The sequence below is a fragment of the Prionailurus viverrinus genome, unplaced genomic scaffold (genome assembly GCF_022837055.1).
Source record: "Prionailurus viverrinus isolate Anna unplaced genomic scaffold, UM_Priviv_1.0 scaffold_95, whole genome shotgun sequence".
Classification (NCBI taxonomy): domain Eukaryota; kingdom Metazoa; phylum Chordata; class Mammalia; order Carnivora; family Felidae; genus Prionailurus; species Prionailurus viverrinus.
The window spans coordinates 75191-100192 of NW_025927657.1; the positions used below are offsets into that span (position 1 = coordinate 75191).

Genomic DNA, 25002 nt, shown 5'->3' on the forward strand with positions numbered 1-25002 from the left:
AGGTCATGATCTGAGCCAGGATCAAGACTCGGACACTTAACCAAGCGATCCAGACCCCGAGAATGTGGAGTTTCAAAGGTCAGAAGGCTTGGCTGGGATACATCCCTGAGGGCACTGGCCTAATCCTTCAGAGAAGGCAGCAATCTACATACAGGCAGACGGTATGGAAACAGTGACCTGTACATCGCCTGGTGTACACAGTGGAGCGATTATACACTCTCATAGAGCACCCCTGAGAGGCAGTGTTCACAAGGGGACAAAGGAGCCAGGACAGAGGAAGTGTGTGGGACCATTTTCCTCCTCTTCCCCACAGCATAGACACAGAGCCATCTGCTGGAAACAATGTCATCCCCACACTGGCTGCCTAAGATGCTAACACCAACCCCACATTCCTGTGCTCTGGTGAGACTGGCCTTCTAGGTCAATCAGGCTTGCCTCAGTCCCAATGGAGGTGTCCCCTTCCGCAGGTGACCAGCGGAAGCCCATGACCACACCACCTCTCTTGACCAGACAGTTCTGCAGAACTTCGCTTCGAGTGGCAGTCATTTCAAGTCTCATTTAAGAGGCAGATCGGAGCTGACCTAGACAAAACTCAGCACATTCTGGCCAAGGACCATACATTGTCCATACAACTGGCCTGAAGGACAGTGCAGCCAGAACACAAAACAATGTATGCAACACACACCACAGACACTCCCTGATGTGTCAGCCCCTGGACACTAGATGACCTCCTTTTATTAAAGCCATTCATCTCACAGGCAGCTAACATAATGAGCGTTTGTAACACAGAGAAGGCAAAAACTCAGCCAAAATGCCAAGACAAGAGGAATGCATCCCAAATGAAAGAACAAGATAAGGTCATGGACAGAGAAATGGAAGGAACACTTCCAAAGTCATTCTATGAGGCCAGCTTGGCCTTGATACCAAACTGGACAAAGACCCCACCAGAAAGGAAAACTACAGACCAATTTCCCTGATGAACCTGGATGCAAAAATTCTCAACAAAAGTAGCAAGCCGGATCCAACAATACATACAAATAATTATTCACCACAATGAATTAGATTTATTCCTGGGATGCACCACCAATTCAATATCTGCAAATCAACTGATGTGATACATCACATTGAGAAAAGAAAGGATAACAACCATATGATCCTCTCAATAGATGCAGAAAGAGCATTTGACACAATGCAGCATCCTTTCTTGATGGAAAAAAAGCACACATGAAAGGAAGGATAGAAAGATCTTGTCTGAATATCAGTATGTCCAGATATGAAAGTCCCACAACTAATATCATCTTCAATGAGGAAAAACTGAGAGCTTTCCCCCTAAGGTCAGGAACACGACTGGGATGTCCACTCTCACCACTGTTATTCCACAAACTGTTGGAAGTCCTAACCTCAGCAAGAAGACAACAAAAAGAAATACAAGGCGTTCAAATTGGCAAGGAGGGTCAAACTTTCCCTCTTCGCAGACATGATACTTTTCAAGGAAATCCCAAAGACTCCATGGAAAAACTGTTAGGACTGATACTGGAATTCAGGAAAGTCTCAGGATATAAAATCAATATACAGAAGTTGATTGCATTTCTATACACCAATAATGAGTCAGCAGAGAGAAATCAAGGATTGATGTACTTTACAACTGCACTGAAAACCATCAAACACCCAGGGGTAAACATAACCAAAGAGGTAAAAGATCAGTACACTTAAAACAATAGAGGGGCGCCTGGGTGGCTCCGTCGGTTAAGTGCCGACTTCAATTCAGGACATGATCCCGCATTTGTGGGTCTGAGTCCCGTGATGGGCACTGTCCTGACAGCTCGGAGCCTGGAGCCTGCTTCAGAGTCTGTGTCTCCCTCTCTCCCTCTTTCTGCCCTTCCCCTGCTCATGTGCTCTCTCTTTCTCTCTCTCTCTCTCAAAAATAAACAAAGATCAAAAACATAAAGGAACAAACCATACAACATCTATGAAAGAAATGGAAGAAACACAAAGAAACGGAAAAACATTCCATGCTCATGGATGAGAAGAACAAATATTATTAAAATGTCAATACTACCCTAAGCAATCGACACATTCAATGCAATTCCTATCAAAACAACACCAGCATTCCTCACAGAACTAGAACAACCCTAAAATTTGTAGGGAGCCAGAAAAGACCCCAAATCGCCAAAGTCATGTTGAAAAAGAAAACAAAGCTGGAGACATTAAAATCTGGAATTTATGGTGCATTAGAAAACCGCAATCATCAAGACAGTATGGTACGGGCACATAAACAGACACAGACATCAATGGAACGGAATAGGGAACCCATAAATGGATGCTCAAACATATGGCCGAGTAATCTTTGATAACACTGGAAAGAATATCCAATGGAAAAACAAAAGTCTCTTCAGCAAATGGTACTGGGAAAACTGAACAATGAGAAGATTGGACCTGGACTATGTTCTTAAACCACACACACACACACACACACACACACACACACACACACACCTCAAAATGGATGAAAGATATAAATGTAAGAAAGGGACCATCAAAATCCTAGAGGAGAAAACACGCAATCTACCTCCTTGATCCTGGCCACAACAACCTCTTGCTTGTCATGTCTCCAAAGCAAGGGCAATGAAAACCAAAGTGAACAATTGGGACTTGGAGATAAAAAGCATCTGCACAGAAGAGGACATAATCAGCGAAACTGAAAGGCCACTGAATGAAGTGGGAGAAGATATTTGCAGGTGACATATCAGATAAAGGGTTAGTATCCAAAATCTATAAACATTTATCACACTCAACACCCAAAAACCAAATAATCTGGTGAAGAAATGGGCAAAAGACATGAACAGACACTTTAAGAAAGATGACATCCAGATTGGTCACACATGAAAAGATGCTCAATCTCACTTGTCATCACTGAAATACAAATCAAAACCACAATGAGATATCCCCACACACCTATCAGAATGGCTAAAATTAACATCTCCGAAAAAGACAGATGTTAGCAAGGATGCAGAGAAAGGGAACGCTTTTGAAATGCTGGTGGGCATGCAAAGTGGTGTAGCCACTCTGGAAATAGTATGGAGATTTGTCAGAAAAACTAAAAATAGAACTACACTAGACCCCAGCAATTGCACTACTACATATTTATCCAAAGGATACACTAACGTTGAGTCCAAGTGGAACATGCACTGCAATGTTTATAGCAACATTATCAACAATAACTAAATTATGCAAAGAGCGCAAATGACCATTGACAGATGAATGGATAAAGAAGATGTGGTATATTCATACAATGGAATTTTACTCGGCAGTCAAAAAGAATGAAATCTTGCTATTTGAAACAACATGGATGGAACCGGACTTGATTATGCTAAGCAAAATATGTCAGAGAAAGACACACATCATATGATATCTCTCATCTGTGGAATTTAATACAACTGATGAACGTAGTGAAAGGAAAGCAAAAATAAGATACAAACAGAGAGGGAGTCAAACGATAAGAGACTCTGAAATACAGAGAAGAAACTCAGGGTTCCAGGAGGGTTACTGAATAGGGGTATGGGCTAAATGGGTATGGGCATTACGGGTGCACTTGGGATGAGTATCGGGTATATTTTGTACTTGATGGATCACTAAATTCTACTGCTGAAACTGTATTCCACTATAAAGTAACTAACTTGGGCTTAAATTAAAAAGAAAGAAATATGAAAAAGAAGTAAAGAAATGTACTACCAGTCAAAAGAAAAGAATATTTAAATCGGGCTCTTTGAGTGGAAATCTAGGACTAAAAGTGTTACAGACAAGAAAGGATCAGAGAAAACATCAAAAAACAAAGGCATAACAACTAGTAGAATGGCAGTAAATATATACCTATCAATAATCACCCGGAATATAAATGGACTAAATGCTCCAATCAAAAGACATTGGATAGGGCGTCAGAATGGACAAAACAAACAAACAAACAAGCAAACAAACAAAAAACAATGTCTATCTAGAAGCTGCCTACAAAGCCTTATTTGGACTTAAGTCTCCTGCAGATTTGAAGTGAGGGAATGAAGAAATATTTATTATGCCAATAATGTTAAAAGAAAGCCAGTAGCAATACTTATATCAGGCAAAATAACCTTTAAAACCGAGACTCTTTTTTGGTACACTTTGGGTAAATACCTAATAGTGACATTTCATGAACCCAGTATTTATAGCAGCATTATCAAGAGTAGCAAAACTATAGAGAAAGCCCAAGTATCCATCAACTGATGAAGGTATAAAGAAGTTGTGGTGTGTGTGCGTGTGTATGTATGTATACGCATATATACAGATGTACATATGTGTACGTTCATATATACAAACATATGTATACACAAAGAAATATAACTCAACTTCAAGAAGAATGAAATCTTGCCATTTCCAATGATGTGGATGGAGCTATAATGTATTATGCTAAGTGAGATATGTCAATCAGTGAAAGACAAATATATGATTTCACTCATGTGGAATTGAAGAAACAAAACAGATGAAAACATGGGAAGGGGGCAGGAAACGAGAAGAGTGGTAACAAACCACATGAGTCTCTTAATGTTAGAGAAAAAAACCGAAGGTTGATGGAGGGAAATGGGTCAGGGCTGGGCTAGATGTGGGATGAGTATTAAGGAGAGCACTTGTTGGGATGAGCACTGGGTATTGTATGTAAGGGATGAATCACCAAATTCTACTCCCGAATCCGAGAGTGCACTATGTCAACTATGACTTAAATTAATATAAATAAATAAGTAAGTAAGTAAATAAATAAATAAATAAAGGTATAACAAGAGATGAAGACAGACGCTATCTCATACTAAAGGGGACAATGAAACAAGAAGATCCAATGATTATAAATTTTGATGCACGCAACATGCGATCACCAAGTATATAAAATATTTAACAACAACCATAAAGGAACTCATTTTTTATAATATAACGATAGTAGAGGACTTTAACCCATTGCTCACTTCAATGGACAGAAGCTGTAAACAGAAAATCAACAAGGAAACAATGGCTTTGATTGACACAGTGGACCAGATGGGTTTAACAGATATATTCAGAACACTCCATACTAAAATGGCAGAGTACATATTCTTTTCAAGCGCACATGGGACATTCTCCAGAGTTGATCATATTCTAGGTCACATATCAGAAGAACAAGAGCAGAAGGAAGGAAGGAATAGAGATTCAGACAGAAATAAGGGATACTCAAACCAAAAAGACACTAGACCAAATCAATGAAACCAGGGGCTGGTTCTTTGAAAACAGAAATCAACATGAAAACTTCTAGGCAGACTTTTGAGTAAGAAGAGAGAAAGGACTCCAATAAATAAAATCACAAATAAGAAAGGAGAAATAACAGTCCACACCACAAAAATACAGTTAGAGGTTAATATTATGAACAACTATATGCAACAAATTGCACACTGAGAAAAATGGACAAATTCCTAGAAACACACAAACTACCAAAACTGAAACAGGAAGATACATATATTCTGAAAAGAGAAAGAAATCAAATCAGTAATAACAAAAATCTCCCCCCAACACAAAAGTTCTGGGCCAGATGGTTTAACTGATGAATTCTACCATCCATTTAAGAAAGAGCTAATATGTATTCTCCTTGAATTATTATGAAAAATAAAAAAGAAGGAAAACTTACAAATTCATCTTATGAGGCCATCATTACCCTGATACCAAGACCAGATAAAGCCTCCACTAAAACCGAAAATGGTGGGGCGCCTGTGTGGCTCGGGGTGTTTACTGTCCAACTCTTAATTTTGGACTAGGACATTATCTTGCAGTGCGTGGGTTCGAGTCCCATGTTGGACCCTGCCATGACAGTGTGGAGCATGGCCAGGATTCTCTCTCTCCCTATCTCTGAGCCCCTCCCTCACTTTTATGTACTCAAAGGAAAGAAATAGACATTTAAAAAATGTTTAAAAATTTTTTTAAATAAAACTGCAGCCCAATAGCCTGATGACTATGTATGCAGAAATTCTTATTAAAATACCTTCAAATTAAAGTCAACAATACATTAATAGAATCATTTGCCATAATCAAGTGGGATATATTCTTGGGCTGCAAGGGTGGTTCCACATTCACAGATCAATCAACATGATGCACCACAGTAATAGAAGAAAGGATAAGAACAATACGATGCTTTCAACAGATGCAGGAAAACTATTTGAAAAAATGTCACATCCATTCATGATAAAACCCCTCAGCAAAGTACATTGAGAGTCAACCTACCTGCACATAATAAAGGTCATCTAGGAAAAACCCACAGCTCATCTCATCCTCAATGGGGAAAAATTGAAAAAATTTCCTCCAAGGTCAGGGACAAAACAGGGATGACCCCTCTCACCACTGTTATTGCGCATAGTACAGGAACCCTAACCACAGCACTCAGACAACAAAAAGAAATAAGAGGCATCCAAATCGGCAAGGAAGAAGTAGCACTTTCGCTATTTGGAACTGACGTGATGTGTTCTCTAAAAAGCATGAAATATTCCCTTAAAAACGGCTAGAATTGATATATGAATTCCACAAGTCACAATATACAGAAATCAAGGAACATAGATGTATTGAATTTCTAACACAAATCATGAATTAACACAGAGAGAAAGTAAGGGATCAATCCCATTGACAGGCTCACAAATACCACAAGAAACCAGGAATAAACCTAACCAAAGAATTGAAAGACCTGTACTCTAAAGTCTATGAAACACTGATGAAAGAAATGGAAGAGGACACAAAGAAATGGAATACATTTCATGTTCATGGATGGGAGGCACAAAATACTGTTAAAATGTCTACACTCCTCAAAACAATCTACACATATAATGAAATCCCTATCACACTAACAAAAACATTTGTGACAGAACAAGAACAAATAATCTCAAAATTTGTATGGAATAACAAAAGTCCCCAAACAGCCAAAACAAACTTGAAGAAGAAAAGCAAAGTTGGAGACATCACAATTCCAGACTTTAGGTTATATTACAAAGCTATACTGATCAAAACAGTGGAACTGGCAAAAGAACAACCACCACCACCACCACCACCACCACCACCACCACCACAACAACAACACACAGAGGCATAGATCAATAGAAAATAAATGCAGAAATGAACTCACACCTATATGGTCAATTAATTCTCAACAAAGCAGGAAAGAACATCCAATGGAAAAAAAGATAGTCTTGGGACACAGGGGTGGCTCAGTCAACAAAGCGTGTGATTGTGAATTCAGCTCAGGTTATGATCTCAGGGCAGTGCAGAGCATGCGTGGGATTCTCTGTCTCCATTTCTCTCTGCCCCTCTTCTGCATGCTCTCTCTCTCTCGAAAATAAGTAAATAAACTTAAAAAAAAAAGGCTCCTCAACAAATGGTTTTGGAAAAAATGGACAGCATCCTGCAAAACAAAACAAAAACAACAATGGACCACTTTCTTACAACATACACAAAAATAAATCCAACACGGATAAAGAACTATATGTGAAACCTGAAACCATAAAAATCCCAGAGGATAACACGGGTAGTATCTTATTTAACATTGCCTGTACAAACGTCTTTGCAGATATATCTCTACCGGTAAGGGAAACACAAGCAAAAACAATGAGACTTCATAAAAATTAAAACCTTCAATCACCAAGGAAATAATCAACAAAACTAAAACACCTACAGAATGATATTTGCAAACGACATCAGATAAAGGGTTAGTGCCCAAAATATATACAGTTATACAGCACCCAAAAAATGAAAAATCTGATTAAAAATGGGCAGAAGACAAAAATGGACATTTCCTGAAGGAAGACATATACCTGGCCAAGAGACACATGAAAAAATACTCAACAATACTGATCTTCAGGCAAATACAATTCAAAAGTACAATGAGATAACACATCACTTCTGTCACAATGACTAAAATCAATGAAGGATGACACAGCAGGTTTTGCCAAGGATGTGGGGAAAGAATAACCCTCTTGCACTGTGGGTAAGAAGGCAAACCGGTGCAGCCAGTCTGGAAAACATTATGGAGATTTCTAAAAAAAAAAAACAACAACTGGAAATGGAAGTAACTTATGTTCCAGCAATTTCACTACAAGGTATTTCCACAAAGAATACAAAATCTTCAAAGGGATACATGCACCATGATGTTTCCAGCAGCATTTTCTACAACAGCCAAATTACAGAAACTATCCAAGCATCCATCAACTGATGAATAAATTGAGATGTGGTCTATGGAATGTAATATTATTAGGCCATAAAAACATGAAATCTTGTAATTTGCCATGAGCTGGATGGAGCAAGAGAATGTTATCCTGGGTGAAATAAGCCTTTCAGACAAAGACAAATAGCAGATGATTTCACTAACACATGGATATAAAACAAAACAAAGTGGGGGGGGGGGCGGGGAGGAGACAGTGACAAACAGACTTTTAACTAGGAAACAAACTGAGGGCTTCCAGAGCAAGGTGGGGAATGGGTGAAACAGCTGCTGGGGATTAAGAAGTGCACCTGGGATGAGCACCGGATGACGTGTGGAAGGGTTGCTCTATATTTTACACCTGAAACTAATACTACACTGTATCTTTACTCACTGCAATTTAAATTCAAGATAACGTACGTTAATGACAGGTACCTACCAGGTTTTCTGTAGTTTGCAATCACTTAATTAAGTTGGAAAAATCACCATGAAACTTTTTAAAAGGCATGTATGATGTGGGGGACAGTTTGTGCCCTTACCTCGGTCACTGGTTCCAGCAGGACTTGGAAAGTGGGTCCCAGCTCATTCTTCTAGGAGTTCCTAAGACGAGCATTTCATGTATTCATGTCCTAATGGAATGCACCTCCCGTTCTTCTGAATTTCTGTCAGGGTTTCTTCCCGGAAACAAGCCTGAATCTGGAACAACAAACCATCGACTGCATCGATGAGGTGATGTCGTGGGACTCCACAATCCACGAGACCTTTAGTAAAATATGTCTTGTTCAAATACTGTCCGGGAAGGGGAGGAATGAAACACGGGAACAGCCCAGAAAGCGCAAGGGCCTGTGCAGCTCAGCAACCAGCTTGCCCAGGGAAGCCACCCAGAGCCCACTCCTCAGCACTCAGTACAATAAGACAAATTCTCTCTGGCGACTCAGGAGATGCCAAGTTGCTACAAAGCTCCCAAGATCTCCCCTGGGGCGGGCAGCACAACCTGCTGGAAATGCAGCTCTGCTCTCTGTACTCAGGCAGCTGAAAAGGCCCTGAGTACTCTGGGAGCAATCAAAGCCCTTCCTGCTCTCAGGTGCCCTGGGTCAGAAAAGCCGATGGTACGCCCTCTGGTGGCCATCACTGCCTGGGCAGAGGACTCCGCCTCTCCGGGTCTGTGGTGCTTGAGCTCTCTCTGTTGGCCATCATGGGTACTTTTGCAATGTGGAAGGCCCTGGTTGCTCAGCTGAGACACTGAAGTTCCCTGGGCAACTAAACCTGTTCTCCACAGTGGGAAAGGTTTTAATGACAGGGCCTGGGACACAGAGAAATCTTTTCCTTCTCCTTTCTTGTGAGTGAAGAATGAAACCGACTTTATTAACGTAATGACATCATTTGTAATGGTTTAAGCAATGTTCACAGAAAAATAGACCACCAATTTACACTTGCTGAGCAAGTGGTAATTGTGTTTACCACCAAAATACTTAGGTTAGATAAAGAATGAACACCTTTGAGAGAGATACTGGCGTCAGCTATGGAATGAATGAGTCCTAGGAATACAAGGGACAGCCAATGTAATGGAGTCAATTTTGTAATACTGTTGCATGCTTTCACAGGATAGCTACACTTGTGCTTAAGTACAATATAATTCATAGACATATGGAATGACTACAATGTATGCTGAAAACTCATACAACAAATGTGTGAACAATATTTCAATTAAAAATAGACATCCTTTACACTATTTTTAATTTCTCCTTGTTTGCCAATAAACTATCATTCCTGGGGCGCTTGGGTGGCTTAGTCGGTTAAGCGTCCGACTTTGACGCAAGTCGTGATCTTGCAGTCCATGAGTTTGAGCCCCGCGTCAGGCTCTGTCCTGAGAGCTCAGAGCCTCGAGCCTGCCTCAGATTCGGTATCTCCCACTCTCTCCCCCCTCCCCAGCTCGGGCTATCTCAAAAAAAGAAAAAAGAAACATTAAAAATGAAAAATAATTCCTAATTTGGAACCTGTGAATTTCCATTTATACCAGATTCTCTAACATCACCATCTTGATGTGGGGAGCGTATCTGAAAAGTCACTAATAATATCTTTGATGATACATATGTGACAAGGTCAGAATGAAACTTACAGGGAGCTGTGAATCAGTTGTGAATTTACAGTATGTATCCTTGGCTAATATTTCCAATGAAACGTGCTTTAGGGACACGGATGGATGAAATAATGTCCACCAGTCATATAGGTAAATATCCTGTAGGACCATTATGCCTTCAATTACTAATTGCAATCTCTTCAGCATTAAAAGAAAGCTGGGGCAAGAAAATGTCTTTGAATTTGATGTAAGAGAAGACTAGAGTGTTTTACAGTGTTCACCTACCTTCTGGAATCCTCAGATTACTTACTGCCCCCTCCAGTGAACCCAGTGCCCGCGCACTGCACCATGCAGTGAACCCAGTTCTGACTGTACTGCAGTTTCCAGGGATCCCAGTTGCGACCTCGGTAAGACTCACCACATTCTAGCCAAGGACCCTACCTTTCCCATACAACTGACCTGAAGGATAGTGCAGCCAGAACACAAAAAATAGTGCATGCGACACACACCACAGACACTCCGTGATGTGCCAGGCCCTGGACATTGGATGACCTCCTCTTCATAAAACCATTCAACTCATAGGCAGGTAACACAATGAGCTTTGGTAACACAGAGATGGCAAATACTCAACCAAAATTCCAACACAAGAGGGAGGCATCCCAAATGAAAGAACAAGATAAGGTCATGGGCAGAAAAATGGAGGGAACACTTCCAAACTCATTCTATGAGGCCAGCATGGCCTTGAGTCCGAACTGAACAAAGACCCCACTTTAAAGGAAAACTAGAGACAAATTTCCCTGATGACCATGGATGCAAAAAATCTCAACAAAAAGTGGCAAACTGGATTCAAAAATACATTAAAAGAATTATTCAGCACAATGAAGTGGATTTTATTCCTGGGATGCACAACCGACTCAATATCTGCAAATCAACTGATGTGATATATCTCGTTGATAAAAGAAAGGATAACAACCACATGATCCTCTCAATAGTTGCAGAATAAACATTTGACAAAACGCAGCAGCATCCTTTCTTGATGGAAAAAAAACACCTCATGAAAGGAGGGATGGAAGGGTCGTGGCTCAATGTGAGAATGTCCAGATATGAAAGTCCCACAGCTAATAATATCTTCAATGGGGAAAACTGAGAGCTTTCCCCCTAAGGTCAGGAACACGACAGGGATGTCCATTCTCAACACTGTTATTCACCATTCTCAACGTTTATTTTTTTTTTTATTTTTGGGACAGAGAGAGACAGAGCATGAACGGGGGAGGGGCAGAGAGAGAGGGAGACACAGAATCGGAAACAGGCTCCAGGCTCTGAGCCATCAGCCCAGAGCCCGACACGGGGCTCGAACTCACGGGCCGCGAGATCGTGACCTGGCTGAAGTCGGACGCTTAACCGACTGTGCCACCCAGGCGCCCCCACCATTCTTTTGAAAGTCCTAGCCTCAGCAATCAGACGACAAAAAGAATTACAAGGTGTCCAAGTTGGCAAGGAGGGGTCAAAATTTCCCTCCTCACAGATATGATACTCTCCGTGGAAAATCCAAACGACTCCACCAAAAAACTTCTAGGACTGATACAGGAATTCAGGAAAGTCTCAGAATATAAAATCAATATACAGAAGTTGATTGCATTTCTATACCCCAATAATGAATCAACAGAAAGAAAGTTAAGGAATTGATCTAATTTACAACTGCACAGAAATGCATAAAATACCCAGGGGTAAATCTAACCAAAGAGGTAAAAGATCAGTACATTCAAACAATAGAGGGGTGCCTGGGTGGCTCAGTCGGTTAAGTGCCGACCTCAGTTCAGGACATGATCCCACGTTTGTGGGTTTGAGTCCTGTGACAGGCTCTGTGCTGACAGCTTGGAGCTTGGAGCCTGCTTCAGATTCTGTGTCTCCCTATCTCTGCCTTTCCCCTGCTCATGGGCTCTTGCTCACTCGCTCACTCTCTTAAAAATAAATAAAAATTAAAAAAATAAAAGAACAAACCATACAACATCTATGAAAGAAGTTGAAGAAGACACAAAGAAATGGAAAAACATCCCATCTCATGGATTGGAAGAACAAATATTGTTAAAATATCAATACTACCCAAAACAATGGACAAATTCAATGTAATTCCTATCAAAATAACATCAGCATTCTTCCATATCTAGAATATATCACACTCAACACCCAGAAACCAAATAACCCAGTGAAGAAATGGGCAAAAGACATGAAGAGACACTTTAACAAGATCACATCCAGATTGGTCATACCATGAAAAGATGCTCAACCTCATTCATCATAAGTGAAATACAAATCAAAACCACAATGAGATATCCCCTCACACCTATCAGAATGGCTAAAATTAACATCTCAGGAAACGACAGATGTTGGCAAGAATGCAGAGAAAGGGAATGCTTTTGCAATGCTGGTGGGAATGCAAAGTGGTGTAGCCGTTCTGGAAAATAGTATGGAGATTCGTTACAAGAAACAATAAGAGAACTACACTACAACCCAGCAATTGCACTAATAGGCATTTATCCAAAGGACACACTAACGCTGACTCGAAGAGGCACATGCACTCCAATGTTTATAGCAGGATTATCAACAATAGCTAAATTATGCAAAGAGCCCAAATGACCATTGAGAGATGAATGGATAACGAAGATGTGGTATATTCATACAGTGGAATATTACTCGGCAATCAAAAAGAGTGGAATCTTGCTATTTGCAACAAGGTGGATGGAACCAGACTTTATTATGCTAACCATAATATGTCAGAGAAAGACACACATCATATGATTTTTCTCATCTGTGGCATTTAATACACTGATGAACATAGTGAAAGGAAAGCAAAAATAAGATACAGAGAAGGAATCAAACGATAAGAAACTGTTAAATAGAGGGAAGAAGCTCAGGACTCCAGGAAGGTTTCTGAATAGGGGTGTGGGCTAAATAGGTGATGGGAACCCGGGGGGCACTTGGAATGAGTACTGGATATATTTTGTAACTGATGGATCACTAAATTCTAATCCTGAAACTGTATTCCACTATAAGGTAACTAACTGGGGCTTAAATTTTAACGAAGAAGAAATATAAAAATAAGTAAAGAAATGTACTACCAGTCAAAAGAAAAGAATATTTAAATCAGACTCTTGGAGTGGAAATGAAAGACCAAAAGTGTTACAGACAAGAAAGGATCAGAGAAAACATCAAGAAACAATGGAAAACAACTAGTAGAATGTCACTAAATATATACCTGTCAATAATTACTCTGAATGTAAATCGACTACATGCTCCAATCAAAAGACAAGGATAGGGTGTCAGAATGGACAGAAAAAAAAGAAAGAAACAAAAACAAAAACAAAACAAGGCCTATCTAGATGCTGCTTACAAAGCGTTATTTGGACATATGTCACCTGCAGATTTAAAAGGAGGGAATGAAAAACGTTTATCATGACAATAATGTAAAAGAAAGCCAGTAGCAATACTTATATTAGGCAAAATAAACTTCAAAACCGAGAGTGTAGTTTGGTACCCTTTGGGTCAATACCTAGTAGTAAAATGCATACACCCAATATTTATAGCAGCATTATCAACAGTAGCCATACTATGGAGAAAGCCCAAGTATCCATCAACTGATGAAGGTATAAACTTGTGTGTGTGTGTGTGTGTGTGCATGTATTTGCATATGTACTCACGTGTATGTTCATATATACATACAAATATACATACATATATACAATGAAATGAAACTCAGCTTCATAAAGAACGAAACCCTGCCACTTGCAACGATATGGATGGACCTAGAATGTATTATGCTAAGTGAAATATATCAATCAGTGAAAGACACATATATGATTTCACTCATGTGGAATTTAAGAAACAAAACATATGAAAATATGGGAAGGGGGCAGGAAAAGAGAAGAGTGGTAACAAACCACATGAGTCTCTTAGCCATAGCGGAAAAAAAGTGAGGGTTGATAGAGGGAGATGTGTCGGCGCTGGGCTAGATGGCGGACGAGTATTAAGGAGAGCAATTGTTGTCATGAGTACTGGGTGTTGTATGTAAGGGATGAATCACTGGATTCTATTCCTGAAACAGAGAATGCACTATATGTCAACTAAGACTTACATTAAAAAAATAAATAAAGCTGTAACAAGAGACGAAGATAGACACTATCTCATACTAAAGGGGACAACCAAACAAAAAGACCCAATGATTGTAAATTTTGATGCACCCAATATGCAATCACCAATATCAAAAACATTCAACAAAACCATAAAAGAATTTATAATAATATAATGATAATAGAGGACTTTAACACATCTGTCACATCAATGGACAGAACCTCTAAACAGAAAATCAACAAGGAAACAATGGCTTTGAATGACACACTGGACCAGATGCGTTTAACAGATATATTCAGAACACTCCATACTAAAATGGCAGAGTACACATTCTTTTCAAGCGCACATGGGGCATTCTCCAGAAATGATCACATTCTAGGTAACAAATCAGGCCTCAACAGGTACCTAAAGACAGAGATCAGACCAAGCATCTTTTCTGACCACACGCTAGGAAACTTGAAGTTAACCACAATCATACACACACACACACACACACACACACACACACACACACACACAGGGGGAAAGGCCACAAATAAAGGGAGGTTAAATAACATGTTACGAAATGAATGGGTCAAACAGGAAATCAATAAGAAAATACACTGAAAGTAATGAAAATGAAAATACACTGGTAAAAACTTTTGGAATGCAGCAAAAGCAATCTAAGATGGAAGTATATAGCAATACAAGCCTACCTTAAAGAGCAAGAAAAATCTCAAACCCTCCTAACTTACAACTAAAGGAATGAGAAGAACAGCAGAAGGAAGGAAATAATAGAGATTAAGGCAGAAATGAGGGATATACAAACCAAAAAGACACTAAACCAAATCAATGAAACAAGGGGCTGGTTCCTTGAAAACAGTAATCAACATGAAAACCTCCTAGGCAGAGTTTTCACAAAGAAGAGAGAAAGGACTCAAATACATAAAATCACAAATAAGAAAGGAGAAACAACAGTCAACACTACAAAAATACAGTTAGAAGATAATATTATGAAAAACTATATGCAACAAATTGGACACTCTGAGAAAAATGGACAAATTCCTAGAAACACAAAAACTACCAAAACTGAAACAGGAAGATACATAAAATCTGAAAACAGAAAGAAATCAAATCAATAAGAAAAAAAAACTCCCCCCAATACAAGAGTTCAGGGCAGAGGGTTTCACTGATTAATTCTACCATCCATTTAAGGAAGAGGTAATATGTATTCTCCTCGAATGATTACAAAAAATAAAAAAGAAGAAAAACTTACAAATTCATCTTATGAGGCCATCATTGCCCTGATACCAAACCCAGATAAAGCCTCCACTAAAACCGAAAACTGCCGGGGCGCCTGTGTGGCTCAGTCGGTTTACTGTCCAGGTCTTAATTTTGGATTAGGACATTATCTTGCGGGGCGTGGGTTCCAGTCCCACATTGGACAGTGCATTGACAGTGTGGAGCATGGCCAGGATTCTCTCTCTCTGTCTCTCTGCCCCTCCCTCACTTTTATGTACTCTATCTAAGGAAAGAAATAAACATTTTAAAAAAATGTTTAAAAATTTAAAATAAAACTGCAGACCAATAGCCTGAGAGTATGTATGCAGAAATTCTCATTAAAATACCTTCAAAATTAAAGTCAACAATACATTAATAGAATCATTTACCATAATCAAGTGGGATATATTCTTGGGCTGCAAGGGTGGCTCCACATTCGCCGATCAATCAACATGATGCACCACAGTATTAGAAGAAATGATAAGAACAATATGATGCTTTCCTCAGATGCGGTAAAACCATTTGACAAAATGTCACATCCATTCATGATAAAAACCCTCAGCAAAGTAGACTTGGACTAAACCTACCTACACATATAAAGGTCACCTAGGAAAAAGCCACAGCTCAGCTCATCCTCAATGGGGAAAATTGAAAGTGTTTCCTCCAAGGTCAGGGACAAGACAGGGATGACCCGTCACCACTATTATTCCACATAGTACAAGAAGTCCTAGCTACAGCAATCAGACAAAAAAAGAAATGAGGCATCCAAATTGGCAAGGAAGAAGTAGAACTTTCGCTGTTTGGAACTGACATGATGCTCTCTATAAAAACCATGAAATACTCCAATGAAAATTTCTAGGATTTATATATGAATTCCACAAATCACAATATACAGAAATCAATGTACAGAAATCTATTGCATTTCTATAGACGAGTAATGAATTAACAGAAAGAGAAAGTAAGGGATCAATCCTATTGACAGGTGCACCAAATACCCCAAGATACCTAGAATGAACCTAACCAAAGAGGTGAAAGACCTGTACTCTAAAGGCTATGAAACACTGATGAAAGAAATGGAAGAGGACGAAAAGAAAAGGAAATATATTTCACCCTCATGGATGGGAAGCAAAAATACTGTTAAAATGTCTACACTCCTCAAAACAATCTACACATGTAATGAAATCCCTATCACATTAACAAAAACATTTGTTACAGAACTACAACATATAATTCCAAGATTTGTATGGAACGACAAAGACTCCAAACAGCAAAAACAAAATTGAAGAAGAAAACTAAAGCTGGAGGCATCACAATTACAGACATCAGGTTATATTAAAAAGCTGTACTGAACAGAACAGTATGGTACTGGCAAAAAACAACAACATCAACAACAACAACAACAACAACAACAACAACACAGACGCAGAGATCAATAGAACGGAAACCCAGAAATGAACTCAAACCTATATGGTCAATTAATTCTCAATAAAGCAGGAAAGTATATCCAATGGAAAAAAAAGATAGTCTTGGGACACATGGGAGGCTGCAAAGCGTGTGATTGGGGATTCAGCTCAGGTCATGATCTCAGGGCAGTGCAGAGCATGTGTGGGATTCTCAATCCCCATTTCTCTCTGCCCCCTTCTGCATTATCTCTGTCTCTAAAAAATAAATACATACACTTAAAAAGAATCTCCTCAACATATGGTTTTGGAAAAAACTAGACAGCAACCTGCAAAACCAAACAAGACCAACAATGGACCACCTTCTTACAATATACACAAAAATAAATCCAACATGGATAAAGACCTATGTGTGAAACCTGAAACCATAAAAATCCCAGAGGATAATGAACACAGACAGTATCTTATTTGACATTGGCTGTACAAACATCTTTGCAGATATATCTCCTGAGTTAAGGGAAACACAAGCAAAAATAATGGGACTTCGTAAAAATAAAAAGCTCTGTCACCAAGGAAATAATCAACAAAACTAAAACACCTACAGAATACTATTTGCACACGACATCTGATTAAGGCTTAGTGTCCAAAACAAATAAAGTCATACAGCACCCAAAAAAAGGAGAAATTCCGATTAAAACTGGGCAGAAGACACGAATGGACATTTTCCCAAGGCAGACATACACATGGCCAAGAGACATATGAAAAGATGCTCAACAATACTGATCTTCAGGAAAACACAACTCAAAAGTACAATGAGATAACACATCATATCTTTCAGAATGACTAAAATCAATGAATGATGAAATAGCAGGTGTTGCCAAGGATGTGAGGAAAGAGAAACCCTCTTGCACTGTGGGTAGGAATGCAAACTGGTGCAGCCACACTGGAAAACATCATGGAGATTCATAAAAAAAAAATGGAAATGGAACTACCTTAAGATCCAGCAATTTCACTAAGAGGTATTTACTCAAAGAATACAAAAATAATTCTTCAAAGGGATACATGCACCATGATGTTTACAGCAGCATTTTCTACAACAACCAAATTACAGCAACTTCCCAAGCATCCATCAACTGATGAATAAATTGAGATGTAGTATATGGAATGTAATATTATTTAGCCATAAAAACATGAAATCTTGTCATTTGCCACGAGCTGGAGGAGCGACAGAATGTTATGCTGGGTGAAAAAAGCCTGTCAGAGAAAGACAAACACCAGATGATTTCACTAACACATGGAAATAAGACAAATTTAAGGGGGGGGGGGCGGTGAAGGACACAATGACAAACAAACAGACTCTTAACTAGGAAACAAACTGAGGGCTTCCACAGTGAGGTGACGGAATGGGTGAAACAGCTGCTGGGGATTAAGAAGCTGTTGCTGGTGCTCACCTGGGATGAGCACCGGGTGACGTGTGGAAGTGTTGCTCTATATTGGACACCTGAAACTAACATTACACTGTGTCTTCACTCACTGGAATTTAAATTAAAAGATAACATAAGGTTAATGACACCTACCTACCAGGTTTTCTGTAGTTTTCAATCACTTCACTAAGTTGGGAAAATAACCATGAACATTTTTAAAAAGCATGTATGATGTGTGGGACAGTTTGTGCCCTTACCTTGGTCTCTGGTTCCAGCAGGACTCGGAACATGGGTCCCAGCTCCTTCTTCTAGAAGGTCGTGAGACGAGCATTTCATGTATCCACGTCCTAATTGAATGCAGCTCCCGTGCTTCTGAATTTCTGTTAGGGTTCCTTGTCGGAAACAAGCCTGGATCTGGAACAAACCATCGACTGCATCTATGAGGTGATGTCGTGGGACCCCTCAATCCACAAGTCCTTTGGTAAAATACGTCTTGTTCAAAAACTGTCTGGGAAGGGGTGGAATGAAACATGGGAACAGCCCAGAAAATGCAAAGGCCTGTGCAGCTCAGCGACCAGCTTGACCAGGGAAGCCACCCGGCGCCCCCTCCTCAGCACTCAGTACAACAAGGCAGCTTCTCTCTGGCGACTCAGGAGATGCCAAGTTTCTGCTAAGCTCCCAAGGTCTCCCCTGGGGCGGGTGGCAGAACCTGCTGGAAATGCAGCTCTGCTCTCTGTGCTGAGGCACCAGCAGAGGCCTGAGTCCTCTGAGAGCAGTCTAAGCCCTTCCTGCTCTGAGGTGCCCTGGGTCAGAAAAGCCGATGCTGCGCCCTCTACTGGCCATCACTGCCCAGGCAGAGGAACCCGCCCGTCTGGGTCTGTGGTGCTCGAGCTCTCTCTGCTGGCCACCATGGGAATTCCTGCAATGTTGAAGACCCTGGTGGCTCAGCTGAGGGACCGAAGGTGCTCTGGGCCACTAAGCCTGTTCTCTACACTGGGAAGGGTCTTAGTGACAGGACCTAGGGCACAAAGAAATCTTTTCCTTCTCCGTTCTTGTGAGTGAAGAATGAAACCAAATTTATTAAGGTAATGGCATCATTTGTAATGCTTTAAGCAATGTTCCCAGAAAAATAGACCACCAAATTACACATGATGAACAAGAGGTTATTGTGTTTACCACCTAAGTGTTTAGGTTAGATAAAGAATGGACACCTTTGAGAGAGAGATACTGGCTTCCAGCTACGGAATGAATGAGTCCTAGGGATACAAGGGACAGCCAATGGAAGAGAGTCAATCCTGTAATAATACTGTTGCATACTTTCACAGGATAGCTACACTTGTGCTTAAGTACAACATAATTTATAGACATATGGAAGGACTACAATGTATGTCTAAAACTAATACAACAAATGTGTGAAGAATATTTCAATTAAAAGTCGACATCCTTTACGCTATCTTTAATTTCTCTTTCTTTGCCAATAAACTATCATTCCTGGGGCGCTTGGGTGGCTTACTTGGTTAAGCGTCCGACTTCCACTCAGGTCATGATCTTGCAGTCCATCAGTTTGAGCCCCACGTCACGCTGTGTCCTGACAGCTCAGAGTCTGGCGCCTGCCTCAGATTCAGTATCTCCCACTCTCTCCCCCATCCCCAGCTCGGGCTCTTTCACAAAAGGAAAAAAATAGGAACATTAAAAATGAAAAATCATTCCTAATTTAGAATCTGTGAAATTCCATATATACCAGATTCTCTAACATGACCATCTTGATGTTTAGAGCTTATCTGAAAAGTCACTAATAATATCTGATGACACATATGTGACAAGGTCAGAATGCAACTTACAGGAGCTACACATCTGTTATGAATTTATGACATGTATCCATGGCTTATATTTCCAATGAAATGTGCTTTAGGGATACGGATGGATGAAATAATGCCCATCACTCATGTAGGTCAATTTCCTACAGGACCATTATGCTTTCAATTAGGAATTGCCATCTCTTCAAAATTAAAAGAAACTGGGAAAGAAATTGTCTTTGAATGAGGTAAGAGAAGACTATGGTGTTTTAAAAGGTTCACCTACCTTCTGGAATCCTCAGATTGGTTGTGGACAGGAGGATAGCAACCCACGATTTGGATGCACACCGCTCGTTCCAGAGGGAGAATATGGACCTTATTGTCAAATATTTTTTTTAATCAATATCAACAGTCCACCTCTGCCAGGTCCAGACTGCAGAACCTGGGGGCAACACAATGTCTCATGCCTGGGTTCAGAACATGAGGAACGCCAGCTGGTTGGGGGGGGGGGAGGGGGGAAATCCAACAGGGCCTGGGGCAGTGAGGGAGATGACCCCGGGACACCTCCTCACAGGGCGGGCTCTGGAGTTTAGCTGCCAAAGAGCAGCACATTCTCCCTGAAGACATCTGTCTCCATGACAGAACATAACGCTGAGCCCCACAATTCCAGTAGAAATGACGGATGCCCATCTTTTCGATTGCAATGGCCTCTGCAGAGCTTGACCCCAGGGATGTTGGAGTCTTAGAGTTATGAAACTATGATGCCCATGATACCAGCCCTTTCGGCCCCAGCACTCAGAGCCACTTCACACATCCCCTCTCCCCTGGCTCATCTCACCCCGTTCACATACCCGGACCAGGGCTCCACTTTTCTCCTTGTACTTCCTCTTTGTCTCTGTTTCTCTCTAACCACACCTCTCTGTGTTTCTTTCTTTCACTCTCTAGGTCTTGCCCAATTCCCCTATCACTCATCCAGTTTCTCTCTCCTTACCTCTTTGTCCACCTCTCCCCAGGCTTCAGGCTATCTGCTCTGTGCTTGCAGCCCTGTCCAGGAGCACAGGGAACTCCTGTCTCTCTCTCTCTCGTCATGTTTTGTCCCAGGCCCTGATCAAAATGGAGGAGAATCCCCCATACAGCAGCTGCTCATATTGACATTTGCTAAAGCAATGCTGGCAGAATGTGGACAGCCAGACATTTACCGTTGGTGGCCCAGCCATGACCCAAAAGCTGCTGGAGGGCTGGCTGCTTCCCTAAGCTGGAAGGAAAAAAAAGCTCACAGGGTTCAGGGTCCCTGATGTAGATTGGATTGGCTGATGTAGAAGGAGCCGTATGCTTACACCCAACTCTCCCTGGATTGTGTTGAAGGAACCTTTCTCAGACCATGGTCCTCTGCCCTCCCCATGCCTCAATATGGCTTCAGGGGGAGCTTTATGGGACACCATGTGACTCGCCACAAAAATTGTGCCATTTGCCCCCTTGGAGGCCACCTGGATTGGTGCTATTGGTAGCAGCTGGTAAGGTGCACAAGGGCGCAAAAGCTGAATTAATGCAGGGCCTCCTTACTGGTCTCCTGAATCCATTCCTCACCATCAGAAGAGACCCTTTCCTGGAGACAGACACCTGCCCTGCTCATCAGCACAAACCACATCAACTAGCACATGTGCCATGTGCTCATGAGCATCAATCTATACATGAACAACCACCACCATATCTCCCTAAAGGATGTATCCAACCCCTCAGATGGAACTATTGGTCCCTTCCAGGCAATACAACCCCAAACAATGATCTGTCTTCGTACACCAATACTATACATTCTACCTGTTTGTTAACTGCATATACAAGAACGCCAAAGTGTACACTTGATGGGGAATGAGTGTCGATTTTCCTGGAGGCAGACGCTGACATAGAAACACAACTATGACAAGTGTATTAGGGGATATTAGGAAGGACAATGTGGAGGGGACGGGGTGGACAGGGAAAGCATTCAGACCAAGGGGTAGATTAGACCCCATCTCTAAATATATAATAACCACAGCTGGTTTGTAATGGTTCAGTGTGCTCTTCAAATTTCAAACTGATTGCCCTCTATGTCAAAGTGATTGAGTTATTGCAAAGGGATCTTCTGTTCTTCTATATGCGTTTTTTCTTCTTCGATACATCTGTGGCCTTGGATGAGCACATATTTGTCAGGGTGCATTTGTGTGTCTACCTGTAATGGAAGAGGATTATCTTCAGATCCCTGAACATCCATATTCTCATACTTATCTTTTCCTTCCTTGTAAAGTAGGACCTGAATTTTAATAGAAAACACACAGGAATCTTTGTTGCATCCTTTGAAACTAGAATTGCCAATCTCTCAGCCTCAGGCATTATACCCTTAGTTTCATGAAATTGAATGAACATCTGTTGATGATCTTCTCTGTGCAGATACATTCGTTTCCACGCTGAAAAGGGTGAGTGCTCACTCATCCCATATATTTTACAAATTCCTCATGTGCTTAACCACCTCTTCATCGCGCTGACCTCAGAGATCAACATTATCCCTGCTTCTCAGATCACAAAGCTGATGCTCTGAGTTGAGGCTCTCCCCACTGAGAGCTGGCATTAGGTCTGAGACAAGAGGAACACACGCAAAGCCTCAGGAAATTGTGAGGGAAGTGTCGGAGATGCAAACCTTCAGGCAGGGTGGTGAAAGTAGGTTCAGGGTTGCGGTGACAGGAGTCCAGCAGGGGCATTTCCTGGTCAACCCTGAATTCCCCGCTAAGAGTGTGACTCAGGCTGAAGCCAAGGAAGCCACACAGCTAATCTACAACCTTTCGTCGCATTTAGTCTCACAGAGATACACACACTTAGGCACAGCCCAACATATGTATGGCCTAAGAAACTTGAGGAATCTTAACAGTGTTTCAGTCAGCAGCACCCTTGCATTGAAAAGCCTGTGAGGCCATCTCTACATCTTCTCAGAGACTCAACAAGACAGTAGATGAATATGCTGAACATGTCAACTCATACTGTTCAGATCATCTTACAAATAGTCGAGGTGGAGGTCACTGAGGGCACCAATGAGCTGGTGGTGACTTATAGAGTCCATGAACAGTGATAAAGGGGATCTGTGGGGGAGGGCATGCAGGGTGGACCTGGTAAAAGAGGAGGTCCTCTTGCAACCATAAGGACCTACAGAACAGAAGCGACAGGTATGTTGGTATGACAGACAGAAGTAGAACGCCCACAGGAGCTGAAACACAATGAAGCAGGTGTCAGCACCTGGCCCCTTGTTCATTCACGGGTTCTAGTAGAATGCAGCATCAGTGCCAGAAAACTCTACCCTCCCACGAGATCCCACTTACAACCTGAAGGTCTCACGAGGACCTCCTATGAGGTCCCACCTACAGCCTGAAGGTACCAGATGCACAAGGAGAAACTACTGTCTCCACACATCACTGCACATGGTTACAAATGCAGAAAGCCAAGGAATCCTATTCTTGAAGATTGATGGCAGTAATGCCAGTCTAATAAAGGAACGTATTCCAGAGAGGCAGGCATCTGTGTTCAGGACACCCCTCTTCCACCAGATCTGCAGACTTTTTACTTACACATTGAGAACAGACAAAACATGAAGGAATGAAAGAAAAGCCCAGCACCACACAGAGATTCAGGGCCACCCCAGGGTCAAAGCTCAAATTGCCATCCCATTCATGTCCTTACTCTGCTTCCCTCACTGACAAAGACATCTTCTGTGCAAGGGCACAGAGACCTTTGAGGAGATGGGGATTCCTGGAGTCCTGCAGGGGGCCTAGAAATGTGTTTTCTGAGAGAAACACGTTACCTGTGCACATTCATGGTCTTAAGAGTGTTTACCTTAATTCACAGGTAATTCAGCTTTTAAATACAATATGAATTGCAGAGCTATTTTGTCCCATTGTAAAAGGGAGGTAGAAATTCTACGTAAAAGAATGAACAGAAACATGTCTCAATTTCAGGTGTAAAACTCCCATAAGGCATCATGAGACAAAGTACCAGTTGCAACTGTTCCTGGGACACAATTGAACCTGCTCATATAAATACAACTGAAGAACTCTGTGAGTTACTGGCCCTGCAGGTAATCACTGATTCTCTCCCTTCACGACTGAAGTTCCACGTACATTTTCGATTACACATGCCGCTTCTGAAAATTCAGAGTATTTCCACCTAGGGGACAACTGGAGAAATTCTCGATGAGCAATAATCGCGCCTCGGATAAACCTCATTGGCTATGATACTGCCACTGCGCAAAGCTTGGGAGAACTTCTCTATTGCACATTGACCAACACAGAAGGACCAGTAATGAGTTCTGAAATTTAACTAAGAACCCTCAACACTGCACAAAGCACACAATATAATGTTGGAAAGTGTTGTTATCTTTTCCAGTCACGAGGCTCATAGCAGACATTCTGAACAAATTCATGGCCTACTCTGAAATAGGAAAAAAAATGAAAATAATCAGGATAATCCCATGCAAAGAAAGTGAGAAAGGTGTCCCATGCTCCAGAAGACTTGAGGGTGCAGTGAAGTGTCATTCTCCTCAAGTTATTTCCACAAACACAAAGTGATAGCCACGTGGTCCTCCACCTCCACACACTTGTGGCGTCCAGAGGCACTAGCTAACATGATGATCTTAAACTGGAGAAGTCTGGAGGCTTGTGAG

General features: G+C 41.1%; 1 pseudogene; it reads right to left on the reverse strand.

Annotated features, from left to right (window-relative positions):
- Nucleotides 1-24441: 24441 nt before the first annotated feature.
- On the reverse strand, nucleotides 24442-24594 carry LOC125160082 (uncharacterized; annotated as a pseudogene).
- Between the last annotated feature and the right edge of the window lie 408 nt (nucleotides 24595-25002).